Source organism: Oncorhynchus kisutch, linkage group LG6 (assembly GCF_002021735.2).
Source record: "Oncorhynchus kisutch isolate 150728-3 linkage group LG6, Okis_V2, whole genome shotgun sequence".
Taxonomy (NCBI): Eukaryota; Metazoa; Chordata; class Actinopteri; order Salmoniformes; family Salmonidae; genus Oncorhynchus; species Oncorhynchus kisutch.
Genome location: NC_034179.2, coordinates 63,055,370 through 63,077,891, shown reverse-complemented (window position 1 = coordinate 63,077,891; position 22,522 = coordinate 63,055,370). Strand labels below are relative to the sequence as shown.

At 42.4% G+C, this 22,522-nt stretch overlaps 1 protein-coding gene across 1 annotated transcript in view; it reads left to right on the top strand.

The window, feature by feature from the left end:
• Nucleotides 1-22,522, top strand: part of LOC109893153 (thyroid hormone receptor alpha) — a 112,667-nt gene that overhangs the window by 41,186 nt on the left and 48,959 nt on the right. Inside the window, exon 2 of the mRNA XM_020486223.2 lies at nt 21,010-21,431. The gene's annotated coding sequence lies outside the window, so the exon portion shown is untranslated. The remainder of the gene's footprint in view (nt 1-21,009; nt 21,432-22,522) is intronic.

Below are 22,522 nucleotides of genomic sequence, written 5' to 3'. Positions count from 1 at the left end.
ACTCCCTCCAAAGATTTTCTATGGGGTTGAGATCTGGAGACTGGCTAGGCCACTCCAGAACCTTGAAATGCTTCTTACGAAGCCACTCCTTCATTGCCCGGGCGATGTGTTTGGGATCATTGTCATGCTGAAAGACCCAGCTACGTTTCATCTCCAATGCCCTTGCTGATGGAAGGAGGTTTTCACTCAATCTCACGATACATGGCCCCATTCATTCTTTCCTTTACACGGATCAGTCGTCCTGGTCCCTTTGCAGAAAAACAGCCCCAAAGCATGATGTTTCCACCCCCATGATTCACAGTAGGTATGGTGTTCTTTGGATGCAACTCAGCATTCTTTGTCCTCCAAACATGACGAGTTGAGTTTTTTTACCAAAAAGTTATATTTTGTTTCATTTGACCATATGACATTCTCCCAATCTTCTTCTGGATCATCCAAATGCTCTCTAGCAAACTTCAGACGGGCCTGGACATGTACTGGCTTAAGCAGGGCGACACGTCTGGCACTGCAGGATTTGAGTCCCTGGCGGCGTAGTGTGTTACTGATGGTAGGCTTTGTTACTTTGGTCCCAGCTCTCTGCAGGTCATTCACTAGGTCCCCCCGTGTGGTTCTGGGATTTTTGCTCACCGTTCTTGTTATCATTTTGACACCACGGGGTGAGATCTTGTGTGGAGCCCCAGATCGATTGAGATTATCAGTGGTCTTGTATGTCTTCCATTTCCTAATAATTGCTCCCACAGTTTCTTCAAACCAAGCTGCTTACCTATTGCAGATTCAGTCTTCCCAGCCTGGTGCAGGTCTACAATTTTGTTTCTGGTGTCCTTTGACAACTATTTGATCTTGGCCATAGTGGAGTTTGGAGTGTGACTGTTTGAGGTTGTGGACAGGTGTCTTTTATACTGATAACAAGTTCAAACAGGTGCCATTAATACAGGTAACGAGTGGAGGACAGGAGCCTCTTAAAGAAGGTCTGTGAGAGCCAGAAATTTTGCTTGTTTGTAGGTGACCAAATACTTATTTTCCACTATTTGCAAATAATAAATTCATAAAAAATCATACAATGTGTTTTTCTGGATTTTTTTTCTCATTTTGTCTGTCTTAGTTGAAGTGTACCTATGATGAAAGTTACAGGCCTCATCTTTTTAAGTGGGAGAACTTGCACAATTGGTGGCTGACTAAATACTTTTTTGCCCCACTGTACATGGACACAGAGACACGTATATAAACATGCATGCGGACACACACTAGTGATGCATGGTCAGCTGTGTGTTCCGCCCACAATTGCTAATAACCCATCCGCAACTGCCCGATGTATATGTGATAAATTAAAGATGTGAGGTCCGCACCCACTAATATAGTCAAAGATGGAGTATTTTTTGTTGTTGTTGACAGGCCTTTTAGATACCAAAATGTCACAAAAACACAAGCATTTCTCTACATCTGCAATATCATCTGCTAAATATGTGAATGTGACCAATAACATTTAATTTAATTTGCTAAATCGATAGAATGAATTCTTCAATCTGGTTGACATCGGTAAGGTTTGTTTTCTTTCCTCTTTCATCTCTGCTTCTCTCATGCAGCAAAGACGTTTAGGGACTGGGGAGAAAATGCAATAACTCAACCAAAACTAAAAAAAACAGGAAAGAATTTCAGTGTAAAATCACCAAATGGCATCAGTTTCACCGGTTTGAAGGAAATTTAAATCGATCAAACGACACAATTTTTAATAAACGATTTCATTTTGGATGCTTGTTTTGAAATACTACTATCAGCTGTTAAGATGTTGACAGAGCAGCAGCACCGCACATTAATTTTCTCAAGATTTTGAAAGAAACCAATCATATTTCTCTACACCTGTTCCTGAGTCAGAATTTACATTTGGTGTATCATTTTACTGCAAGAAATGCTTAAATCTGCAGGGGTTAATATTATATTAGGCTATGTGAGAGGTTATAGACCTACAGTTCAGATTTCAGTTAGGCTACTATTCCATTTAACCCATCTGAACAGTACAGTTCCCTTGACGTGCCATTTTGAAGTCCCCAGTGCTGGCACTGCTATCATCCCCTTTTGCCACCTCACCAAATATTTTCCAGATAATAGCCTACTCTTCTGGCCTTCCCTTCTATTTATTTTCAACTCTCCATTTCGCAGCTTTTTTCTTATTGAATTAAACTCTGACCTTGTCCGTTTTTTGCCTCGGTTGGATCAGTGTTAATTTTTTCCATCGAAGTTCCCAAAAGCATTTAGCAATTGGTGTGTATTTGGTGCGCTACAGTTAGTGCATAGCCTAAGCTTTAGAGCCTAGCACCAGATAAATGTAGCCTACAGATATGAATTGCACAAGAAGTATACTTTTGGTGTATTTAAAAAAATAAAATTTAAAAAATGTATGCATTTATTCAACCCACCCGCCCTTCATCCACACAATATTTCAAGGCCCTAAAACCCACCCGCCCCGTGGATATAGTGCACACACACTAGTACACACACTCACACACACGCTCCTTCTCCTCCTTTTTCTTGTCCTCAGCTGGGCTTTTGGTTATGCTTAGTTGCAAGTATTGCGTAACTAAAGGGTTGCCGAAAATGACAACATCCCTCCCTCCTCCTGCGGTTGTTTTTGCCTGGTGCCCACTTGGACTATCGCCACAGCAGCCAAGGTCAATCACACATACCAGGCCCCTTGATGTGCCATCTGTACTGTATGTCTCTGTGTGTGCACGCGGTGATGCTCTGTATTGACCACGGAGAAGCTTTGAAGCCACTGATTGGCAGTCGTCCAATCCTACAGTTTTTCAAAATTCCAAGTATTTGTTTTGTCTTGGTAGGGGACACTAACATTTTAGTAATCAAAAAAAAAATAGATTTTCAGGAAAAAAAAAAAAAAAAGTATTTTATATAATTTTAAAGTATTAAGGCAGGGATTATCAACTACATTTAGCCACGAGACAATTTTTTTTTCTTGAATGGATGGTCGGGGAGCCGAAACATAATTACAAATAGTTTGTAGATCGCAAAGTGACTGCAAGAAGCCCAAACACACATTTGACAAACATAATCATTTCAAACAGTGTTTACATAATGTATACGATCACAGCTCTCTATATTATGTTTGGAAATACTTGAACAGATTGCCTAAATTAAAATAACTGGTGCTTTTATAGTCTATGGCGAATAATAATAATACACACAAAAATAATATATCAGTCAAAATTTGACACTTACTCATTCAAGGGTTTTTCTTTATTTTTACTATTTTCTACATTGTAGAATAGTAGTGAAGCTGTCAACTATGAAATAAGACCTATGGAATCATGTAGTAACCAAAAATGTGTTTAACAAATCAAAATATATTTGAGATTCTTCAAAGTAGCCACCCTTTGCCTTGATGACATCTATGCACATTAAGGTGTCTGTAATATAATAAATGGGGAAACTAATGTAGACATTAATAAATGCATTTCTATTGGTAAAAAAAAGTACAATGGTGGGGTGGTGTCAAGATGGAGGCACAGTGGCTTTACAGGACCCCCCCCCTGTTAGTCATCTAGTGTATATATAAATCATTGTGTCTCTCTCTCTTTGTGTGTGTGTGTGTGTGTGTGTGTCTTCTTTCCTCGTTTGCATAACACACCCGAGGCCACCCCCATTGAACTCCCTTATCGCCTCACCCATCTGCAAAGGCTTCACACTGAGCAAACACTTTTATCAGTGACCTCTAATCCACTCGCTGAGTTAGTGTGTGTGTGTACACGCTGTCTGCATCTCTTAGTGCCTCAGAAAGGACATTATGTACTCGTGTTCACCCCTCATACATGTCAACCACTTCACTCGCTGTTGTGTAAATTGAGTGTAATTGTCCTTTTCTCCCTTTACACTACATCAAGGGTTCCCAAACTTTATTGCTTTGACACAATTGAGGTGTCTTTTGATCTGCGACCCACCATAATGGTTGGGTGGCGAAAGAAATATACACAGACCAAAAATAAGTAGAAAATATCATCTTGGCAGCGAAGAGAATGTTGTAGTTTCAGAAGTAATTTCCTGAAATTCCACACATCCTGCCATGGAGCTGAAAGAGAATTGTGCAGTTAAGCTTCATTCCCTAAAATGTAACACATTTTGACTGAGGCTAATGCGGTGTTCTTAGGCTCAAATATAAATGGGGGCCTGATTTTTGTCTAGCTTTTATTTTGTTTGTAAATTCTCAAAGGTTATAGGCTATTATTGAAAAATATATACTGTAGGTATGTATTTTCTACATACTTGGTTTAAGTTTACACTGAAAGCGTTTTCCCATACTGAAAGTTAAGTAAATAATAATTTGCTCTTCACAAACTGTCAACCCGTGACTCACCTAGAGCCCTGGCTGGGTTGAAACCCACAGTTTTGGAACCACTGCACTACACAAAATTTGGTTAATTGTTCAGTAGTCGTATGGCTTGGGGTTAGAAGCTGTTAAAGGAGCCTTTTGGTCCTAGACTTGGTGCTCTGGTACCGCTTTCCGTGTGGTAGCAGAGAACTGTCTATGACTTGGGTGACTGGAGTCTTTGACACTGCCTAGTATATAGGTCCTGGATGGCTGGAAGCTTGCCCCCAGTGATGTACTGGGCTGTACGCACTACCCTCTAGCGCCTTACGGTCAGATGCCGAGCAGTTACCAAACCAGTACGGTGATGCAACCGGTCAGGATGCTCTCGGTGGTGCAGCTGTAGAACTTTTTGAGGATCTGGGACTTATGCCAAATCTTTTCAGTCTCCAGAGGGGGAAAATGTGTTGTCGTGCCGTTTTCACGACTGTCTTTGTGTGTTTGGGCCATGATATTTTATTGGTGATGTGGACACCAGGAACTTGAAACTCTCGACCCACTCCACTACAGCCCCGATATATTAATGGGTCCTTTTCCTGTTGTCCACGATCAGCTCCTTTTGTCTTGCTCACATTGAGGGAGACATTGTTGTCCTGGCACCTCACTGCCAGGTCTCTGTTCTCCTCCCTATAGGCTGTCTCATCATTGTCGGTGATCAGACCTACCACTGTTGTGTCGTCAGCAAACTTATTGATAGTGTTGGAGTTGTGTTTGGCGACACAGTCATGGGTGAACAGGGAGTACAGGAGGGGACTAAGCATACACCCCTGAGGGGGCCCCAGTGTTGAGGATCACCGTAGCAGACGTGTTGTTGCCTGGGGGTGTCCCGTCAAGAAGTCCAGGATCCAGTTGGAGAGGGAGGTGTTTAGCCGCAGGGTCCTTAGCTTAGTGATGAGCTTTATGGTGTTGAACGCTGAATGTAGTCAATGAACAGCATTCTCACATAGGTGTTCCTTTTGTCCAGGTGGGAAAGGGCTTCGGATCTGTTGGGGCAGTATGTGAATTGGAGTGGGTCTAGGGTTTCCGGGACGATGGTGTTGATGTGAGCCATGACCAGCCTTTCAAAGCACTTCATGGCTATAGAGTGCTACGGGTCGGTAGTCATTTAGGCAGGTTACCTTCGCTTCCTTGGGCACAGGGACCATGGTGGTCTGCTTGAAACATGTAGGTATTACGGACTCGGTCAGGGAGAGGTTGAAAATGTCAGTGAAGATGCTTGCCAGTTGGTCCACGCATGCTTTAAGTACACGTCCTTGTAATCCTTTTGGCCCCGGGGATTTGTGAATGTTGACCTGTTTAAAGGTCTTAATGCTCTCGGTAGCCGATGTATCACACAGTCGTCCAGAACAGCTGGTGCTGTCATGCATGCTCCAGTGTTGCTTGCCCCGAAGCGAGCATAAAATGCATTTTGCTCATCTGGTAGACCTGTCACTGGGCAGCTCGCGTCTGGGTTTCCCTTTGCAGTCTGTAATAGTTGTCATGCCCTGCCACATCCGACGAGCTTCAGAGCCGGTGTAGTAGGATTCAATCTTAATCCTTTATTGACGCTTTGCTTGTTTGATGGTTCGTCTGAGGGCATAGCGGGATTTCTTCTATGCGTCCGGATTAGTGTCCCGCTCCTTGAAAGCGTCAGCTCTAGCCTTTAGCTCGATGCAGATGTTGCCTGTAATCCATGGCTTCTGGTTGGGATATGTACGTACGGTCACTGTGGGAACATGGTCTATACACTTGTTGATGAAGCCAATGACTGAGGTGGTGTAGTCCTCAATGCCGTTGGATGAATCCCGGAACATATTCCAGTCTATGCTAGCAAAACAGTCCTGTAGCATCCGCGTCATCTGAGCACTTCCGTATTGAGTGAGTCACTGTTACTGTTACTTCCTGCTTTAGTTTTTTCTTGTAAGCAGGAATCAGGAGGATAGAATTATGGTCAGATTTGCCAAATGGAGGACGGGGGAGAGATTTGTTTGCATCTCTGTGTATGGCGTAAAGGTGGTCCAGAGTAAAAAAATAAAAGTATTTTATTTAATTTTTTCCCCCGCTAGTTGCATGTGACATGCTGGTAAAAATTTGCTAAAACTGATTTAAGTTTGTCTGAAGTCCCCGGGCCACTAGGACCGCCGATTCTGGATGAGCATTTTCTTGTTTGCTTATGGCCTTATCGAGTTGGTTGAGAGCGGTCTTAGTGCCAGCATCGGTTTGTGGTGGTAACTCGACGGCTGCAAATAATATAGATGAGTACTCTCTTGGTAGATAGTGTGGTCTACAGCTTATTATAAGGTACTCGACCTCAGGCGAGCATTACCTCGAGACTTCTTTAATATTAGACAACGCGCAACAGCTGTTATTGACAAATAGTCACGTAGCTTCTCTGTCCTGCCAGTGCATGGAAACTCCCGCCAGCTCTATTATCCGTGTCGTCGTTCAGCCACGACTCGGTGAGGCATAAGATATTCGTTTTTAATGTCCCTTTGATATAATCTTGATCGTAGGTCATCCATTTTATTTTCCTATAATTGCATGTTGGCCAATAGAATGGATGGCAGCCTGCGAATTCTCAGAAGGCAGCCCGTTTCCTCTGCTCAGCTCTCTATGCTCTCCTCTACTCTGCTGGCTCAACGTGTGTTTTTTTTGTCCATCAGTCCTGCTCACTATGTTCCCATCTTAGGATCTTATTTTTGGACACATTCTAAGGGACCTAAATCAGGCCTGGAGTAGACCCTCGCCATCCTCAATCTCCCCTTATCTTTTTTAATTTTTTTATAATATGTTTATTATTTTACAATAAAAAATCTAATAAAAAAGACAGCAATACTAACTATGACATTCATTGTACTGTTGAATGGGATGGACATTTTAAAGGACAAAACAAAACTTAACTCACACATACATACACAAAATAAAACAAAATCTTATTAGGTGGTACATGTATATGAAGACAGCATATAGTCATTACAAGCAGTGTAGTTAAGCCAAAAACAAATGTTGAGTGGAGTACAGCACAGAGTAGCAGCAGATCGTCAACCCAGTTATGAAGCGGGACTAGACCATTTAAATCTCCCCTTATCTTTGACCACCTTATCAGTTGTAGATGGGGGAGAGGGGGTATAATATAAGTTATGTATGGAGAGCGTGCCTTTTTAGACAGAGGGTGGGGAACGGAGGTGGATGGAGGGGGGGGGGGGGGGGGGGGGGGGGGGCGGTTCGAGAGGGAAGATGTATACCATGTAGGTTATATGCAGAGTTCCACCCTAGTTGTTGCTCAGGCAGGCCTCTGTGCTTTGACTGGCTGACTGGGTTAGGTTTAGTACTGACCTCTCCTTTCCTCATATACCCTCAGCTAACCAATGAAGCAAGGGGCCCCTCAGGGGTGCTGCTGCACAGAATGCATAGTCACTCACTCTGCCTTAGGCTCCCTCTCACTTCCTTTCTCCTCTCTTTCAGCCTGTCTTACACTTTCTCTCTTTTACTCTCTCACACTAACTTTCTCTTCCTCTCTCTGAAATTCTCTCTCACTTCTCTCTCTGTTCCTGCTATTTCTCTCCATCTAATCTATTTTCAATTTCTCATGTCTGGTGCCTTTCTCTTCCTCCTTTCTTTCCTTTCTTTCTTGGCTCACTAGTTGTTCCTGGCCTCCTCCCTTCTCTTTCAGCGGTAAAGGAAGCTGTCAGTAACTACTGACCAATATCTGATGTGACATCACAGCAGTGGATGTGCTGTTCTTTTACTGGTCTGTACACTGTACACGTGGCTGTTGAGTTTAAACCTGTATCACTAATCTCTAGGCTACACAATCAATGCACCATCGCTGTGATGGTAAAGTAAAGCCACAATCAAATGGGCCCATCAACAAATGTAAACAATGGAGCAATATTGTAAGTTGCAAAATCCACCCCCACACACTTGCCTGTGTAATGATTATGCTGTTGAAGCACCTTTGGCAGCGATTGCAGCCTCGAGTCTTCTTGGGTATGACGCTACAAGCTTGGTACACCTGTATTTGGTGAGTTTCTCTCATTCTTCTTTGCAGATCCTCTCAAACTCTGTCTGATTGGATGGGGAGCGTCACTGCACAGCTATGTTCAGGTCTCACCAGAGATGTTCGAATGGGTTCATGTCCGGAATCTGACTGGGCCACTCAAGGACATTCGGAGACTTTCGAGCCACTCCTGCATTGTCTTTTCAAGGTTGTTGTCCTGTTGGAAGGTGAACCGTCGCCCCAGTCTGAGTGCTCTGGAACAGGTTTTCATCAAGGATCTCTCTGTACTTTGCTCCTTTCATCTTTCACTCTTTCCTGACTAGTCTCGCAGTCCCTGCCGCTGAAAAAAATCTCCACAGCATGATGCTGCCACCATGATTCACCGTAGGAATGGTGCCAGGTTTCCTACAGACGTGACACCAAAAGGCACTTAACTTGTTATGGCTGCAATCCCACTAACGGGATAACTGTCCTCAACAACCGCTGAATAGCATAGCGCTACATTAAATAAATATTACAAAAAATATCTATATTCATGAAATCACAAGTGCAATATAGGAAAACACAGTTTAGCCTTTTGTTAATCCACCTGTCGTGTCAGATTTTGAAATTATACTTTACAGCAAAAGCAATCCAAGCGTTTAAGTTTATCGATCGCACGACAAAACATTAAGTACACTTAGCATCAGGTAGCTTGGTCACAAATCAGAAAAGCAATCAAATAAATGTTTACCTTCGGATGTTTTCACTCACGAGACCCCCAGTTACACAACAAATGTTCCTTTTGTTCCATAAAGATTATTTTTATATCCAAAATACCTCTGTTTGTTTGGCGTATTATGTTCAGAAATCCAGAAGAAAGAGCGGTCACGACAACGCAGACAAATTCCAAATAGTTTCCATAATGTCCACAGAAACATGTCAAACGTTTTTTATAATCAATCCTCGGGTTGTGTTTAAAATATATAATCAATAATATTTCAACCTCAAATGTCTTTCACAGTAGGAGAGGGAAAAGTAATACCTTTTCAAACTCATGTGACCACTTGACGCAATGTTATTGTTCTGGCTCATTTTTCAAAATAAAAGCCTGAAACTCCAGTGGGGAGAACAAGTATTTGATACACTACCGATTTTGTTGGTTTTCCTACTTACAAAGCATGTAGAGGTCTAATTTTTATCATAGGTACACTTCAACTGTGAGAATCTAAAACAAAAATCCAGAAAATCACATTGTATGATTTTTAAGTAATTCATTTGCATTTTATTGCATGACATAACTATTTGAAAACCTACCAACCAGTAAGAATTCCGGCTCTCACAGACCTGTTAGTTTTTCCCTCCTGTTCTCCACTCATTACCTGTATTAACTACACCTGTTTGAACTCGTTACCTGTATAAAAGACACCTGTCCACACACTCAATCAAACAGACTCCAACCTCTTCACAATGGCCAAGACCTGAGAGTTGTGTAAGGACATCAGGGATAAAATTGTAGACCTGCACAAGGCTGTGATTGGCTACAGGACTATAGGCAAGCAGCTTGGTAAGAAGGCAGCAACTGTTTGGCGGAATTATTCGAAAATGGAAGAAGTTCAAGATGATGGTCAATCACCCTCGGTCTGGGGCTCCATGCAAGATCTCACCTCGTGGGGCATCAATGATCACGAGGAAGGTGAGGGATCAGCCCAGAACTACACGGCAGGACCTGGTCAATGACCTGAAGAGAGCTGGGACAACAGTCTCAAAGAAAACCATTAGTAACACACTACGCAGTCATGGATTAAAATCCTGCAGCGCACGCAAGATCCCCCTGCTCAGCTGTGTTCATGTTCAGGCCCATCTGAAGTTTGCCAATGACCACCTGGATGATCCAGAGGAGGAATGGGAGAAGGTCATGTGGTCTGATGAAACAAAATTAGAGACTTTTGCTCTAAACTCCACTCGCCGTGTTTAGAGGAAGAAGGATTAGTACAACCCCAAGAACACCATCCCACCGTGAAGCATGGAGGTGGAAACCTATTTTTCTGCAAAGGGGACAGGACGACTGCACCGTATTGAGGGTCGGATGGATCGGGCCATGTATCGCGAGATCTTGGCCAACAACCTCCTTCCCTCAGTAAGAGCATTGAAGATGGGTCGTGGCTGGGTGTTCCAGCATGACAACGATCCGAAACACACAGCCAGGGCAACTAAGGAGTGGCTCCGTAAGAAGCATCTCAAGGTCGTGGAGTGGCCTAGCCAGTCTCCAGACCTGAACCCAATATAACATTTTTGGAGGGAGCTGAAAGTCCGTATTGCCCAGCGACAGCCCCGAAACCTGAAGGATCTGGAGAAGGTCTGTATGGAGGAGTGGGCCAAAATCCCTGCTGCCGTGTGTGCAAACCTGGTCAAGAACTACAGGAAACGTATGATCTCTGTAATTGCAAACACAGGTTTCTGTACCAAATATTAAGTTCTGCTTTTCTGATGTATCAAATACTTATGTCATGCAATAAAATGCAAATTAATTACTTAAAAATCATACAATGTGATTTTCTGGATTTTTGTTTTAGATTCCGTCTCTCACAGTTGAAGTGTACCTATGATAAAAATTACAGACCTCTACATGCTTTGTAAGTAGGAAACACTGCCGATTTTGCAGGTTATCAAATACTTGTTCTCCCCACTGTATGTCTGAAGACTGACACCTTGATGAAGCGATCGGAATCTGGTTCATATCCCTTTAAATCCAGCAAATTGAGGCTATGGAACATGGAGTTTTCAAAATAGAAGCCACTTCCTGTTTTGATTTTCCTAAGGGTTTCGCCTGCAATATCAGTTCTGTTATACTCACATACAATATTTTGACAGTTTTGGAAACTTTAGAGTTTTCTATCAAATACTCATAATATGCATATATTAGCAACGGAGACTCAGGAGCTAGCTGTTTACAATGGGCACCTTTTCATCCAAGCGACTCAATACTGCCCCTGCAGCCATAAAAAGTTAAAGTACTATGACCATGAGAAACAAGATTCTCTGGTCTGATGAAACCAAGATTGACCTCATGCAGGCCAAATAGTTTCATTTGACCAGAGAATCTTGTTTCTCATGGTCAGAGTCCTTTTATAGGTGCCTTTTATTTAACCAGGCAAGTCAGTTAATTAAAAACAAATTCTTATTTTCAATGATGGCCTAGAAACAGCAGGTTAACTGCCTTGTTCAGGGGCAGAACGACAGATGTTGTACCTTGTCAGCTTGGGGATTTGAACTTGCAACCTTTCGGTTACTAGTCCAACACTCTAACCACAAGGCTACACTGCTGCCACTTTTGGCTAACTCCAAGCGGGCTGTTGTGCCTTTTACCGAGGAGTGGCTTCTGTCTGGCCTCTCTACCATAAAGGCCTGATTGGTGGAGTGCTGCAGAGATGGTTGTCCTTCTGGAAGGTTCTCCCATCTCCCCAGAGGAACTCTGAAGCGATCATCGTGTTCTTGGTCACCTCCCTGACCAATGCTCTTTCCCCCCGATTGCTCAGTTTGGCCAGGCAGCCAGCTCAGCTCAGCTCTAGTCTTGGTGGTTCCAAACTTCTTCCATTTAAGAATGATGGAGCCCACTGTTCTTGAGGACCTTTAATGCTGCAGACATTTTTTGGTACCCTTCCCCAGATCTGTACCTCGACACAATCCTGTCTCGGAGCTCTACTGACAATTCATTCGACCTCATGGCTGGGTCTTTGCTCTGACATGCACTGTCAACTGTGGGACCTTATATAGACAGCTGTGTGCCTTTCCAAATCATGCCCAATCAATTGAATTTAGCACAGGTGGACTCCAAGTTGTAGAAACATCTCAAGGATGTTAAATTAAAACAGGATGCACCTGACCTCAATTTTGAGTCTCATATCAAAGTGTCTGAATGCTTATGTAAATAAGGTATTTCTGTTATTTTTAATGCATTTGCAAAACATTCTAAACCTGTTTTGGCTTTGCCATTATGGGGTATTGTGCGTAGATGGATGAGAAAAAAAAGATTTACTCTATTTTTAACAAATTTAACAAAATTAGGAAAAAGTCAAGGGGTCTGAATACTTTCCAAGTGCACCATATTACCATCAGTATATTGCCACAAGTATTTATATCTATATCCTGCTACAAGTCACTTTTCAGCCCTGTTTACATTGCTGTATTGTTTACTATTATTATTTATTATTATTATTATTATTTATCTGCTGAGAGAGCGAGAAGGGGGGTACAAAAAGAAAGCGGGGGTAGGGTGGGGAGAAGAATAGAAAGTTGTGTGTGTCATGACAGCTGCAACTCTTAACTACACTACTTGTTTGCCAAAAAGGCATATCAACAGAAGGCCAAGGGCACGGAATATTCTCACTTACTCTGAACTCATACCAGTTCAGCTCGCTAAATAGTGACACACAGATGATTCCAAGGGAACACGCAATGTCACGTCTTGGCCTGTGGATGGACCTATCATTACCATGGGGATTGTCATTGGTCATTACACCTGTTATTTTGCAACGCATTAACAGTGCCTTCAGAAACTATTCACCTCCCTTGACGTTTTCCACTTTTTGTTACAGCTAAATTTAAAATAGATTAAATTTTAGATTTTTACACAATACCCCATAATGTCAAAGTGGAATTTTGTCTTTTTGAAATTTTGAATAAATAAAAATTAAAAGCTGAAATGTCTTGATATGGCAAGCCTAAAGTTCAGGAGTAAAAGTGTCCTTAAGTCACATAATAAGTTGCATTTGCTCAGTCTGTGTGCAATAATAGTGTTTAAAATGATTTTTGGATGACTACCTCATCTCTGTACCCCACACATACAATTATCTGTAAGGTCCCTCAGTCGAGCAGTGAATTTCAAACACAGATTCGACCACAAAGACCAGGGAAGCTTTTGAATGCTGTACAAAGAAGGCCACCTATTGGTAGATGAGTGAAAATATTGAGTACAATCCAGGTGTGGAAAGCTCTTGGAGACCTACTCTGAAAGACTCAAAGGTGCTTCTACCAAGTATTGACTCAGTATTGTATTTCATTCTCAACAAATGGGTGTGTAGATGGGTGAGGGGGAAAAAAACACGTATTTAAATTCAGGCTGTGACCCAACAAAATGTGGAATAAGTCAAGGGAGGTGAATACTTTGAGTGTACAAAACATTAGGAACACCGGCTCTTTCCTTGACAGATTGTTGAATACAGGTGAATGCTACACTTCAATCAGAGTAGATAAAGGGTTAGGAGACGGGTTACAGAATGATTTTTAAGCTTTGAGACAATTTACACGTGGATTGTGTATGTGTGCCATTCAGAGAGCGTGTCAACGGGCAAGCCAAAATATTGAAGTGTCTTTGAATGGGGTATGTAGTAGGTGCCAGGTGTCAAGAACTGCAACGCGGTTGAGTTTTTCACACTCAACGGTTTCTCATGTGTATCATGACTGGTCCACCACCCAAAAGTCATACAGCTAACTTGACACAACTGTGGGAAGCGTTGGCGTCAACATGGGCCAGCATCCCTGTGAAACGCTTTCGGCACCTTATACGGTCCATGCCCCGAGGAATTAAGGCTGATCTGAGGGTAAAAGAGTTCCGCTCAATATTAGGAAGGTGTTCTTAATGTTTGGTACACTGTGTAGATATACTCCTATCTAAAGGTTGTTTGTCAGGGATATCACTTTTCAAGTAAGAAAACAAAATAGCAGGAGGGGATCTTTTAAAGGGGCCTGCCTTGCTACATTTTGGACTTATAAATTCATTACATACGCATTTGAAGAATAAAACTTTTTATAAATGTCTTATGAGCTTTGTTCAACTGTTGTACCCCATTAGAACCCAGAATATAAGCTTGTGGCCACCAGCTGCATTAAGTACTTCAGTGCATCTCCTCCTCATGGAATGCACCAGATTTGCCAGTTCTTGCTGTGAGATGTTACCCTACTCTTCCACCAAGGCACTTGGTGGAAGAGTTCCCGGACATTTCTGGGGGGAAAGGCCCTAGCTCTCACTCTCCGATCCAATGGGATTGAGATCCGGGCTCTTCGCTGGCCATTGCACAACACTGACATTCCTGTCTTGCAGGAAATCACGCACAGAATGAGCAGTATGGCTGGTGGCATTGTCATGCTGGAGGGTCATGTCAGGATGAGCCTGCAGGAAGGGTACCACATGAGGGAGGACAATGTCTTCCCTGTAACGCACAGCGTCGAGATTTCCTGCAATGACAACAAGCTCAGTCCCATGATGCTGTGACACACCGCCCCAGACCATGACGGACCCTCCACCTCCAAATTGATCCCGCTCCAGAGTACAGGCCTCGGTGTAACGCTCATTCCTTTGACAATTAATGTGAATCCGACCATCACCCCTGGTGAGACAAAACCGCAACTCGTCAGTGAAGAGCACTTTTTGCCTGTCCTGTCTGGTCCAGCGACGGTGGGTTTGTGCCCATAGGCAACATTGTTCCCAGTGATGTCTGGTGAGGACCTGCCTTAAAACAGTCCTACAATCCCTCAGTCCAGCCTCTCTCAGCCTATTGCGGACAGTCTGAGCACTGATGGAGGGATTGTGCGTTCCTGGTGTAACTCGGGCAGTTGTTGCCATCCTGTACCTGTCCCCGCAGGTGTGATGTTCGGATGTACCGATCCTGTGCAGGTAATTTATCGAACAATATTTACATGAGTTTTGGGGAAGGTGCGTGTGTACATGCGTGTCCCACCCCATGATGTTCTTTCCTAACATGCTTAAGGGACTCTTCATTTAACATGATAAGTCAATACTTTGTAGAAGCACCTTTGGCGGCCATTACAGCTGTGAGTCTTTTTGGGTTTGTCTCGAAGAGCTTTGCACACCTGGATTGTACAATATTTACCCATTATTCTTCAATCAATTCTTCAAGCTCTTGATTGTTGACCATTGCTAGACAGTCATTTACATTTTAAAATGCATTTTCAAGCAGATTTCAGTGAAAACTAACTGGGCCACTCAGGAACATTCAATGTCGTCTTGGTAAGCAACTCCAGTGTAGATTTGGCCTTGTGTTTTAGGTTATTGTCCTGCTGAAAGGTGATTTTTGTCTCCTAGTATATGTTGGAAAGCAGACTAAACCAAGGTGTTTCTCTAGGAGTTTGCCTGTGCTTTTCTCCATTCGGGTAATTATTTTTTATCCTGAAACTCTGTAGTCCTTTAACGATTACAAGCATACCTGTAACATGATACACCCACCACTACACTTGTAAATATAGAGTGGTACTCGGTAATGTGTTGAATTGGATTAACCCCAAACATAACACTTTGTATTCAGAACAAAAAGTTAATTCTTTGGCACATTTTTTGCAGTATTACTTTTGTGCTTTGTTGCAAACAGAATGCATGTTTTTGAATATTTTTTATTCTGTACAGGCTTCCTTTTCACTGTCATTTATGTTAGTATTGTGGAGTACCTACATTGTTGATCCATTCTCAGTTTTCTCATATCACAACCATTAAACTCTAACTGTTTTAAAATCACCATTGGCCTTATGGTGAAATGCCTGAACAGTTTCCTTACTCTCTGGCAACTGAGTTAGGAAGGACACCTGTATCTTTGTAGTGACTGGTTGTATTGATACACCTTCCAAAGCCTAATGAATAACTTCACCATACTCAAAGGGATATTTGCATCTGCCAATCGATGCCCATCTTTGCGAGGCATTGAAAAACCTTACTGGTCTTTGTGGTTGAATCTGTGCTTGAAAATCACTACTCGATTGTGGGACCTTACAATTATTGTCACGATTTTCTTCCTGGGAAGGAGAGGCGGACCAAAATGCAGCGTCGTTGAAGTTCATGGTTCTTTAATAAGAACACTCAAAACATGAACAAACTACAAAACAATAAATGTGAAAACCGTAACAGTCCTAACTGTTTCCTGTCTTTGTGTTTTATGCACCAATCACCCACAAAATACCCAAAGAATATGGCTGCCTAAATATGGTTCCCAATCAGAGAAAACGATAAACACCTGCCTCTGAGAACCACTCTAGGCAATCATAGACTTACCTAGACAACAAAACTGAACACAACCCCATATTCTAATAAACCCCTAGACAAGACGAACACAATAAATCCCCCATGTCACACCCTGACCTAACCAAAATAATAAAGAAAACAAAGATAACTAAGGCCAGGGCGTGACGATTATCTGTATATGTGTGGAGTACAGAGATGAGGTAGTTATAAAAACACAATGAGTCCATGCAACTTATTATGTGAGTTGTGAAGGCCATTTTCACGCCTTAACTTATTTAGGCTTGCCATAAGAAAGAGGTTGAATACTTATTGACTCGAGAAATTTCAGGTTTACATTTGATATTAATCTCAAATGTTCTACAAACAAACCCACTTTCACATTGAGGTATTGTGTGTGGATCTGTGACACAATATCTAAATGTCATCAATTTAAATTCCCGGCTGTAACACAACAAAATGTGGAAAAAGGAAAGGAGGGAAGGCAGTCTCTGACAGAAGTCTTGCCAATGCCATATGTTATTTTCATCCCTCCTTGTCAGTGTGTCCTTGGCAGATAGTTAATTTAATTAATGTTAGCAATCAGTGACTAACTAATTGATGTTTTGTTTGTGATTGCGCTCCCTCTGTCACTCTTTCAAGTGCCAGGGAGTCGATCTGAGTCACCCTCTCCTTGTTTGTTCAATGGCTAAAAATCACAAGGCCGTTACCAAAGTAACACAGTGAAAATATGTCCTTGCCTTAAACAGTTTTGAGTAGGCCTTCCGGGCTGGACTGTAAGTGTACTGGAAATGAGTTCATGCTGTTCATAATGTCTCACAGAGGAGCTGGGTACTGGGGGTTTTGATGCTTGCTAGCTGACGCTGGAACTGGAGTCCTGTAATTCACAAATAATGATAGAGCATGAAGTAGTCTTGAATGGCACATTTTCCCCCCAGAGTACTTATTTTCTTTATTTTACAATAGCTGTATCCTCAATTCCACAGTAGAGGTGTTGCTAGACTGTCAGAGATCGCTGCCGGTGGCCACTACTTACAGCTAGGGTTGCACATTTTGGGGAATATTCAGAGGTGGAAACTTTCCGTGGGAATTTACGGAAATATATGCACATTAATATTAGTACCATTTAAATGTAGTTTTTTTTGCATTGGATATATTTACCGAATCATAAACATCTTACCTGATCATAAGTAGATATAATTGCAAATGATTAAATCCTTCCAATAGAAAAAAACAACTATTTAGTCAACTCATTTTAATTCAAGTTAAATTTGTGACTCTTCACACGGGATGATTTCACTGAACAACAAAAGGGAATATTGAATGATCCCCAATGATCCATCGCTTCTCCCAAAAACGTTTTCAACATACATCTGTAAAATGATAGTCCAGAAACTAAAGGGGAAAGAGCCTCAGATCCACAAAGTCCCTTCCACCAGGTTGCTGATGAGATATATTGGCACGACTGCCACATTGCATCTACATCCTAAAGCCCTTGCTTGGAAGTGTACTTCGACAGACTGCCAAGAACTTTGGCTATTGCTATAGGTTTAAGGAGTTTCAGGCTGCTTACCACTCTCTCCCAAAATACATCATCCAGTAGGATCCTCTTGATGGGGAAGTCCATATCGGCAGACTGTTGATGGGTGGAGATAATGTAGTTAATTACTCCTTGTCCATGAACGTTCAACGACCCATCAGAGATGATTGCAATAATCTGCTTTCTCTCTGATTTGCTTGACCTTCACTTGAACTCTGCATCCAGCAAATTAGTAGATAAAGCATGTCTGGTTGGAGGGGTGTATGCTGGGCGAAGACATTCAGAAATCTCTTCTAATACACATTGCCTGTGAGCATCAGAGATGAACCAGTTGCATACACAGCTCGAGCAAGACATTAATCAGATTTTCTCTGACAGCGTTCCTCCATTGAGTAAAAAAAAACTTCGGATTCCAGGAGGACCATGAGCCTGTTGCTATCAATAAGGTGTCTGATTATTTTCACCTCGAATAGAACTTTTGTCAGAGGTTGCTTGTTGTGAGCGCTGAGGGAACTTTATGCGCTTGGCCAGATTCTGCATCTTTGTTGCATTTTTCACATATGATTTAGCATTAGTTGCTGTGTACATTTGCAAATGTACACAGCTTTTCCTTCTACATTAGTTGCTGTGAAATGTCTCCACGTGTCAGTGCCCGTGGCATTTTCCTGTAAAGATAAGAAAACAAATGAGTAAAAAAAAAAAATACAATTCCATGTACAGATAAATAGTTAAGGAGTTAGATTAAGCGACTCATTTGTAAGAAATGTTTTAAAATGAAATGTATGGAAACAGGTGAATTAACACTCAATTAGCAGGCTCAAGCAAGCTAAAACCCACATGGTAGCAAAAACTAACCAGCAGAAATTTGTTAACAAGTTATAAATGATTTAAACACACTTTGCTCTAGGCTACTATTTACTTGTTAACAAAAAATATTGTATGTCGTATAAAATATATTCACCCCACCCAGTATTGTAATCAAAACATACCAGAAAGCATGTAGTCCTTGGCTTAGACAGTGTAGTAGTGTGGGCTCAATAGCATCTCATTCCTGTGCAAGATCTTGAGAATCAGCTGTACATGTGATGGAGTGCACTGTGCATGCAAAGGGTTGCAATTCCATTGAATTGGGGATAGTTTAACCATAACATGCCATAAGACCTAGAATTGCCTTAGGTGTATCCCACAAAAAAAGGTTGACTGATATAAACTAACATTTTTTATGAATTTAAGCAAAATTCCCGGTCTTAACCTCCCCATGAAAAATGTCCTGAGATTTCCCGGAAGGTTTCCGACTCTTTGCAGCCCTACTTAGTGACTATAGAACGTCTGCCTTGGATTTCTTCACATTTTGTGTTCCAAACTGGGATTCAAATGGATTTCATTGTCATTTACTGTCAATGATCTACACAAAATACTGTCAAACTAAGAAATTCTATTAAAAAAAAGATGAATACAAAATAACTGTATACCTTGATTTAGATAAGAATTCACCCCCGAGTCAATACATGTTAGAAACGCCTGATTTATAGATGTGAGTCTTCATGGGTAAGTCTCAGAAGAGCTTTGCACACCTGTATTGTGATTTATTTGCCCATTATTCTTTAAATTATTCAAGCTCTGTCAAGGTGTTGGATCATGGCTAAACAGCAATTATACAGTATTTGTTTTTTATTCTGTGCCTTGTGTACTTTTGAATGTTTCGGAATATTTTTATTCTGTATATTTGTGTTCTTTTCACTCTGTCATTTAGGTCATTATTATGGAGTCACTACAATGTTGTTGATCCATCTTAAGTTTTCTCCCATCACAGCTATTGAACTCTAGCTGTTTTAAAATCACCAAAGGCCTCGTGGCATCCCTAAGCCGGTTTCCTTCCTGTCCTGCAGCTCAGTTCAGAGGGATGACTGCATCTTTTATGTGTCAGGGTGGTTTAATGCATCATCCACAACATAACTATTAACTTGACCATGCTTAAAGATACAGTGCATTCGGAAAGTTTTCAGACCCCTTGACATTTTCCATATTTTGTTACTTTACAGCCTTATTCTAAAATTGATAGTTTTTTTCCTCATCAATCTACACACAATTCCCCATAATGACAAAGCAAAAATAGGTTTTTAGAAATGTTGGCAAATGTATTGAAAATAAATAACTATCACATTTACATAAGTATTCAGACCCTTTACTCAGTACTTTGTTGAAGCTCCTTTGACCAGCGACTACAGCCTCGAGTATTGGGTATGACGCTACAAGCTTGGCACACCTGTATTTGGGGAGTTTCTCCCATTCTTCTCTGCAGATCCTCTCAAGCTCTGTCAGGTTGGATGAGGAGCGTCGCTGCACAGCTATTTTCAGGTCTCTCCAGAGATATTCAATTGGGTTCAAGTCCGGGCTCTGGCTGGGGCCACTCAAGGACATTGAGTCTTGTCCCGAGCCACTCCTGCATTGTCTTGGCTGTGTGCTTAGGTTTGTTGTCCTGCTGGAAGATGAACCTTTGCCCCAGTCTGAGGTCCTGAGCACTCTGGAGCAGGTTTTCATCAAGGATCTCTCTGTACTGTGTTCTGTACATCTTTCCCTCGATCTTGACTAGTCTCCCAGTCCCTGCTGCATCAGACCAGAGAATCTTGTTTCTCATGGTCAGAGTCATTTAGGTGCCTTTTGACAAACTCCACTTGCATTGGGCCATAGTAGGCTATTTCCTACTTGCAGAATAGGCCATTTCCTACTTGCACTGTATGTGAAACAGTCTCTTGAGTTAGCAATTTATAGATTTTCTAAAATGCTATTCTCCCTACTTGAACTTGTCCTCAAGTAATACCTCCCTAAAATAATGTTGTCCTCAAGTAATACCTTCCTAAAATAATGTTGACCTCAACTCCACAATACCACAACAGCAAGGCAGACCAAACTCATAGACACACCAGTAAAATCAAGGCGTTGACTGTTTTTACAGTATCTACCCTGTCAGTTTGTCTAGGTGTAATCTGTGTTCCGGAAACCAGTCCTCTGATAATCTACCCGGTGAGTTTGAAGGTTTTTTGTACTCAGTTAGTTGGCTTCTCTGTGTTTATGTCGAACCCTTCTGTTCTGTGTGTGTCTTACAGGTGCAGTCTGACTGATCCACTGGAGACCACCTTTTTGGGAGGTAGACAAGGACCAAGCAGTGGAGCACGTCTGAGGCTTTCAGACCCAGGGCTAGCCGAGCTAGCGAGTTGCTGCCAAAAAAAGCACGGAGAGAGAGCCTGAAAACAGTTTGCCTGGGTGGCAGCATCACATCTGGAAAATGGCCCACCTGGGAGGCAGTCAAAACCAGAAGGCTGCATGCTTGGGGGTCAGTCACTTACATTAAACAGCACAGCGGCAAGTCTGAATGGTTTGGGGACCCTGAGAGCAGCGCGCTGCCTTAGGGGCTGAGAGGGACTGAAAGGGGAGCCAATTATCAGCCGATAATAGCCCGCCAGGTGGCAAAGGCTGTAAGAAGAACAGTAAGACCCAGCAGAGCGAGGGTGAGAAGAACAATCCACAGGTGAGTTCTCTGGTTCCTTCCCACTCGGCCCCTTCTCTCCGCCTTATGATGCAGTGGGTGAAACAACAGGAGTAGTAAGGCTGGGCCTGATTGGATAGCTCAGAGCTTCAGCTCTTTTATATCCATATCTGCACATTGAATTTGAGAAGGCAAGGTTATCAAGGCTTAAGGTATAGATTTAGGGTGCTCTTAAGGTGGTCTTGAGTCAAGGAATTGTTCTAAATGCGGTCGACTAACTTATTTCCCAACATGAGTAACCTGAGTAAACCAGTCCACTGCCTCTCGTGTGTTGTCTGGCTGTGGCGTTAATCCACTGGAAGCTCCGTGTACCTCTGACCTTTTTGATTGGCTAATCCTCCGTGACCCGCCAGGTGGCGTGAGGGTTTCTGGGGGAGAGAGTCGAAGTGGAGGAGGGAGCTAGACTGTCAGAGATCGAAGTGACTGATCCAACTGAACAGGGCCCATGTTAAAAAAGCATCTCGGCGTAGGAGTGCTGATGGAGGATCAGGTCCTCCTTCGGGCCGAGCCCTTTTCTGTATGCCTTTTTAACACGACTGTGCTAGTGCACTCCGGATTGTTTGACTGTGGGGCTATGGCTATATCCCACTGCTGACACCAATGTGGCACATTTGGTGTGGACACACCTCGGGGTTGATGTTTGACTGTTGTGCTTCATACTCTAAGATGAGGATCTCCCTCCCTGTGTGTTTAGCTCAAATAAGTCTGGATCAAACAGATCTCATGTCCCCTTTTGATCCCCTTGATCTAATGTCTTCCATTATGATGCCTGAGGGGTAAAGTCAGGATTGAACCAGTCCCTGTGTTTCAATGGGATTCTGGGTTAGGAACGTAGCTCAATACCGAAAGTGCTGATATTTGTTCTGTTTCACACATATACAGGTATGTAACAAGTGTGTTTTGTTGCACATCCCCCTCCCCTCCCCACCCCAGCGGACAGCGGGGTCACGGCCAGGGACACTGTAGCAATTAAGGTTTTAGGCCTTTGCTCACGGGCAGATGGACAGATGTTTTTCACCTAGTCGGCTCGGGAATTCGAACCAGCAACCTTCTGGCCCAACGCTCTAACCGCT